At 45.6% G+C, this 6,817-nt stretch overlaps 1 long non-coding RNA gene across 1 annotated transcript; it reads right to left on the reverse strand.

The window, feature by feature from the left end:
- Positions 1 to 387: 387 nt before the first annotated feature.
- Positions 388 to 5,322, reverse strand: LOC135186523 (uncharacterized). Its single transcript, XR_010306999.1, has 4 exons — positions 5,287 to 5,322; positions 4,957 to 5,091; positions 4,216 to 4,337; positions 388 to 2,133 (listed from the first exon to the last, which is right to left on the reverse strand). It is a non-coding gene; the product is annotated as an uncharacterized LOC135186523 (long non-coding RNA).
- Positions 5,323 to 6,817: the final 1,495 nt, after the last annotated feature.

A 6,817-nucleotide genomic window follows, 5' to 3' on the forward strand; every position in this document is an offset into this window, starting at 1 on the left:
TTAAGCAATCAGAAGCTCTCCAAGTGCACTCCTAATCTGCTTACTGGTTAAGCTGGTTGGGAAGAAGGCAGCTGAGATCCTGCTGACCTTGCCCAGTGGGTCATCTCAGTCCACACAAATTTTGAAGGCTCTCAGACTGGGCTGGCCCTGCTCAGATGTAATGCTGCTGCATCAGTAAGAGATGTGGTGTTGTCTTGCATGCATTTAGGAGAAATCTGCTGTTAATGTGGAGAGTTTGGTAAAACAGATAAAAGGCAAAGATCACTATGGAGAGGGAGATAAAGTGCATTTCCCAGCAGAACTAATAACAATACATTCAGATAAAGAGTAGCGATTCCTTTCCCATGTCACTAATTGAATGCTTGAAGCACAAAGATTCCTATACAGTATATTCTAATTAGATTTATTATGTTTTTAAATACAAGTGTGAAGCAGTTTGAGGGGATTGGCTGGATGGAATGAGATATGGGATGCTGTGATATTGGTTGTTCAGCCTGGAGAGGAGAAGGTTTTAAGTAGACTTAATAGCGGCCTTCCAGTACCTGAAGGGGGCAGACAGGAAGGATGGAGAGAGACTGTTTACAAAGGCCTGCAGTGACAGGATGAGGGGCAATGGGTTCAAACGAGAGGAGATAAGGATCTTAGGAACAAGTTCTTTACCTTAAGGGTAGTGGAACAGGCTGCCCAGGGAGGTGGCTGGGGCCCCATTCCTGGAGATATTCAAGGTGAGGCTTGACAGGGCTCTGATCTGGTTGAGGATGTCCCTGCTGGCTTCAGAGGGTAGGGACACCTTCCACAGGACCACATCCAGCCTGGTCTTTTTTGTAATCATGCAGGCAGGAAAGGACCTCCAAGCATATCATGTCTCTGAGCACCTCATCCAAATGTCTTTTAAACACCTCCAGGGACAGTGATTCCATCACTTCCTCGGGCAGCCTGTGCCAGTGCCCAGTGACCCTTTCACTAAAGGCATTTTCCTGATATCCAATCTAAACCTTCCCCAGTGCAACCTGAGGCCATTTCCTCTTGTTCTATCCCTTGTTACTTGGGAAAAGAGCCTGCCCCCAACTCATTTTAACCTCTTTTCAGGGAGTTATAGAGAGCAAAGAGGTCTCCCCTCAGCCTCCTCTTCCCAGGCTGAAGAGCCCCAGCTCCCTCAGTCGCTTCTCAGAGAGCTTGTGTTCATGACCCCCCACCAGCCTCATCATCCTTCTCTGGACTCTGCACCTTGGTTAGTCCTGTTTATTCATTTATTTTTAACTGGCTCTAGAGGTTTTCACTGACATTCTGGTTTCTAGTTATCCTGACATAATAAATAGGCCTTTGCCTGCAGACAGCTCACAGTTCTGACTTGCTTGGTGATAGTCTTCCTGCCTATCTGCTGGGAAGAAAGCAATTACACATCTGTGAGTCTGGTTCATTTGAATTCTAATAGTTTCCTTTCCATCATTTATTGTTTCTAATTTCCAATTTAGGCTGCATGCTAGTTTCCATTTTTCATATACTTCACATGAATAATGACCTTACTTGTGTAATGAAACATATATGTATATGTGCTATTATTTCTATACTATCAGAGTTTCCACTTCTCTTCCAGGTTTCACAAGACTGTTTGTCAGATCTGTGTTTCTGGCTTGATTTTACTGATCTTTGCATTCCTGAGCTTCACTTTCCTGACATCAAGAGGAGAAGTCTTCTCCATTTACCAAGTGCATTCATTGTTCATAATTGACTTTGAAGTCTTAAATCCAGCGTGCCATTTACAGTTTCTGTCTTCCATTTCCTGCTAAAGAACTTGAAAAGTTCCTTCTCAGTTTGTGTCTGTGCCACTCCATTCTTCTAATCCATTTTGCACGATTTTAGTTGACTGCCGCAGATAAAGCAGCGTGAAAGGAAGCTGTGTGATTGAAAGGTATCTTCCATAAAAGCAGGGGATACAACCTGCTTTCAGCATTTCACTGAGAGCTCTGCTCCATTAGCATGTGTTATCTCTGCTGGAGAACAGTCAGGTTGCTTCTCTGGGTGCTCCTCTGAGAGTTTCTTACTGCTAAGTCACAAAGAAATGGCAATGTTGGAGCCTGGTTTTCTTGAAAGACAGCACCCAGCTTGTAAAGTATCTTATTTCTGAGGTAGCTAGAAAAAGGGGAAAGTTTAACTTGCAGTGCCCATTGCAATACCATTTTTTACTCCAAATACTGTTATTTCAGCTGTTTTCTGGTGATCAGCCCTATAATATGAGGCAATTCCATATATCATTTCACACTGATTTTAGATGCACTATTTGAATTCACACATTTTCTTTTGCTTTTCTGCTGAAAAGCAAAAGGAGTATTTGGGAGTTTTACAAGCCTTCTTTTGCCTGAAAGACTTGTAGCCAATCCTTGCTGTCTTTAAACATCCAGTTAAACCTTTTCCCCTTCCCTTCTCCCCACTTGAGTTACAGTGCAGAGCACAGAGTTGTTACCTGTTTCTTTTAGACATGTTCCACAACTCAACTCTAATTTCAAATCACAAAGAAGCAAAGTTAATCTTTGTACATATAGGAGCATGTTTGGAAAGCAGGACAGTAATGTACAATTTTGTTTGCATGACAAACATCAGCTTCTTTGCTTCTTAATCTTAAGATCAGAGACTGGTACTTACCTAACAAAGGGGGAGATAGAGGTGTGATGCCTTAGACAAGCAGCTGAGGCATTGAGGATGAATCATAGAATCAACCAGGTTGGAAGAGACCTCCAAGATCATCCAGTCCAACCTAGCACTCAGCCCTATCCATTCAACATAGAATGGGTTGGATTGAAAGGAACTTCCAAAAGTCATTTAGTCCAGCTGCCCCTGCAACTCATCAGGGACATCCTGCATTAGATCAGGTTGCTCAAAGCCTTGCTGAGCCTGATCTTGAATATTTGCAGGGAAGGGGCCTCAACTACCTCCTGGACAACCTATTCCAGTGTTCTACCATCCTGATGGTGCAGAACTTGTTCCTAACATCCAATCTAAATCTGCTCTTCTCTAATTTCAAATCATTGCTTCTCATCTTATCACTAAAGGCCTTTGGAAACAGCTCCTCTGCAGCCTTTCTGCAGGTCAGATCTCTGACAAACTCCACTTCAGTCCTTGAGAGGGTCTCCTTTCCCTCCTGCACCAACACAGAGATCACAAATGCTTACAGACATCTGACCTCTCTTCAGGGATGTGGCAACATCACCAGATACATCCTATTCCCCCCCCCATCTTCCTCCTTTTCTTTCCATATTGCTCCTTTCCTCTCCCCCTGTCTTCCTCTTTTCATCTGCATCCTTTTCCCCTCCATTTCCCTCGTTTCATCACCACCTCCCCTTTTCCATCCTATCTGCCTCTTTCCCACCCCACATTTTCCCCCAAACACAGATCTGTTGGAGTCTCCTCCCACCCTAGATGAGACCACTTTGCCCTCCCTGCCCACTCCCCTTTTTAAGTTGCTCCAGGATAGGCAGAAGCCCCAAGCTGTGCCCAGCTGGGTAGAGGGGGATACTTCTGTCACCACTGGTGAGTCCCCATGCTGCACACCAGGTGAAGGGGACAAAAGAGTAGGTTTGATGCTCCTTCTAACTTCACTCATGGGTGCTGGCTGGGCCACAGAATCGTTGAGGCTGGGAAAGATCTCTGAGATCATCAAGTCCAGTTTATAACCTAACACCAAAGCACCAGTTAAACCATTCCACCCGGTCCCACTTACAATCTTTTCTTAAGGATCTCCAGGGATGGGGAACTCCACCTCCCTGGGCAGTCTATTCCAGTGCCTAATCACCTTTGCTGGTTGGATATTAGGAAGAAGTGCTTCCTGATATCCAACTGAAACCTTCTTTGGCACAGCTTCAGGCCATGCCCTTTTGTCCTGTCACTAGTTGCCTGTGAGAAGAGCCTGACTCCCACCTGACCACGACTTCCTTTTAGGTAGTTGTAGATAGTGGTACACTAAGTTTCTCTTCTCCATTGAGGGCACCAAGGTATGGTCCAACCCCAAAGATGTGTCCTGGCAGTCAGTCCTTGCTGTGGAAGTTGTGTTGTCTAGAAGCACCTTCATCTTGGGAGAGGCATCAAACAGCCAGCTGAGGTGAGGTCTGAGCTGGCTGAGTGCAGGTTTTGGCATTTCCCTGCTGGGCTGTTTTCTGCATCTCATTGAGGAAAATCTCCATCACAAAAGAATTTTCCCATTGTCATGGCACATCTCACCCTGCTCAAATTAGACCTGCAGATACATCAGCCTTTTGTGTTCCCATTCCTCTTTCTCCTACCCGGAAGGAGATGGGTGCTGCCAGTAGGCATCACTTTCAAAACTACGTGGGTGCAGAAACCTGCAAAACAAAAAGGAAAGCAAAAAGGAAAAGCTGAGTTTAGCTTACCACAGATCTTGACTCGCCACATCTTGTTGACACACTCCTGGGAATACCCACTTCAGATTCCCCTACTTGCTACATTTTTATAGTGAACCTGTTCTCATGATTATATTGAAAATAAGCATTGAATTCTGCATCGATAGCAGTGAAACTCAGTATTTTCTCACATACTACAGTGGTAGTGGCTATGCTCCATGAAGTGGTGTCTCCAGCAGAAACCCAAGCTACAAAGGAAGACTCATTGGTCCTCCTGGGTCATGATCAACCCTGTAAGTTCATCTATTTGGGCCAAAAGGGGAGTGTTGAAGGATAAGGCTGTGTCACAAGCATAAGAGTCAGCCCAGAACAGAGATAACCTGTCTTTTACTTGCTCCATTGCTTCCATAAGCTGGTGCTTGGTCTACCACAAGTTCTGATTCAGAGCAAGTCACCTGCCCAAACAGCTTTGGACTTCACTTTTCAAGCACCCCTAATTTGCTTCCAGCCCCTAGCTAGTTTAGCATGAGCTCATCTTCATGCTAAACTTCATGAGCTTCATTTTCTGATGCTAACAGCTGCTTTGAAAATGAAGTCTCACCTTTTTAATTGTAGCTGATACTTTTACCTGCTTGAAAGTGTGAAGAAAAAATCATGCACATGCTTGCTTGACAGATGGAAGCCTCAGGAAGCAGCAGTTCAGTTGCACATCTGGGCCAGCAGTTGGACATCCAGGCTAAACAGATACAAGTCACATGGAAAATCCACAAGCAAAGAGATAATTCTGCAGTTTGGTGATTCTGAGGCCCAACACCCACAGGTGATGTTAGAGCAATCATCAACTTCCTATCCTGCCAAACCGGGGGGCCACCAGGCCCCCCGGCCTTTTGATCCCATTCCCAATCACCCAGTGCACACCATGGGGACTCACCACTGGTGACAGGAGGAGGATCCCTCTGCCCAGTTGGGCAAACTTGAGGCTTCTGCCCTTCCTGGGGCTAATTATATGGGGAAGCAGGCAGGGAGGGTAAAGTGGCCACACCTGGGGTGGGAGGAGACTCCAAGACCACTCAGGTGCTCTGGGTTTGGGAGAAAATGTGGGGTGGGAAAGGGGCAGATAGGGTAGGAAAGTGGAGCTTGTGCTCCAAGGAGGGAGATTGAGAGGAAAAGAAGAAGAAAGGGATGGAGAGGAAAGAAGGAAATCGAGGGGAGAGAAGAGATGGAGAGGAAAGGAGGAAGAGGGAGGAGAAAGGAGATTAAAAACAAAACCAAGGAAAACAGCCCTGGACAGTAGTGTTTGTATCAAAATCAGCCTTCTCATGATCAATTCTTTGTCATTTCTGCTTGGAGCAATAACCAGGCATCTTCACCAGCTTATTTTGTTGGCTGAAGTAGAGCAAATCATGCCTGCCTAAGAGGGAAATATGAGGGAAATAAAGAAGGAAACTAAGAAATAACAATGAAGAAAACAAATATTTTGTCTTTGTAATCATCTTTGTAGCCCTTTGCTGTACCTCAAGCAGTTCCTAGTTCTTCTTGAACTGGGGAGCCCAGAACTGAACACAGTACTCCAGATGAGGCCTTATCAGGACAGAGTAGAGGGGGAGGAGACCCTCCCTCAACCAGCCTGCCATGCACCCCAGGATGCCATTGACCTTCTTGGCCAACATTGTTGGCTCATTATCATCCTGTTGTCCACCAGAACTTTCAGGTCTTTTTCCACAGAGCTGCTTTCCAGCAAGTCAGCCTCTAACCTGTACTGATACATGGGGTTATTCCTTCCTAGGTGCAGGACCCTACCCTTGCCCTTGTTGAACTGCATAAAGTTACTCTGCCCAACTCTCCAGCCTGTCCAGGTCTGGCATATCAGCCATTCCTCACAGTTTCGGCTCATCATGAAATCCCTTCATCCAGGTTGTTGATGAATATATGGAACAGAACTAGACCTGGTACTGATCCCTCTCAAGTAAAGCTTCTTGTGAACTTCGGCACACCTTCCTTTCCTTCCACCTCATGCAGAGGCAGTGCCACAAATATACACATGAAGCTGCATTCAAAGCACCTCAAAGAGAGGCTGTGGCCTTGCTTGGGCAATGCTGTGACTCCTCACGGTGTGGTTATCATTGAATTTTCCCACAGGGCTCCTATTTGAGGCTGAGAAGCACCAGTCCTACTTTTGGAGCAAGCTGCTCAGTATTTGTTTTGTCTTCACTGTTGGATGTGTGGCCTCAGGCCTTATTTACCTCATGCTAGCCAAACCTTGTTCTCAAATACTAATTTCCTCACACTTCTGGATTTTTTTCTTCCCTGTGGCATTCATTACTCCATAATGTGACTGCTCCACAAATGTTAATTAACTTATCTTCACAACATGCCTGCAGCAGCAGAGAGGCACCGCTGGCCTCGCTTCCAGCTCTTCTGAAGCAGGGTGTGATGAACACAAGCTGCTGTCTAATGAGGGC

This window comes from Pogoniulus pusillus, chromosome 25 (assembly GCF_015220805.1).
Source record: "Pogoniulus pusillus isolate bPogPus1 chromosome 25, bPogPus1.pri, whole genome shotgun sequence".
Taxonomy (NCBI): Eukaryota; Metazoa; Chordata; class Aves; order Piciformes; family Lybiidae; genus Pogoniulus; species Pogoniulus pusillus.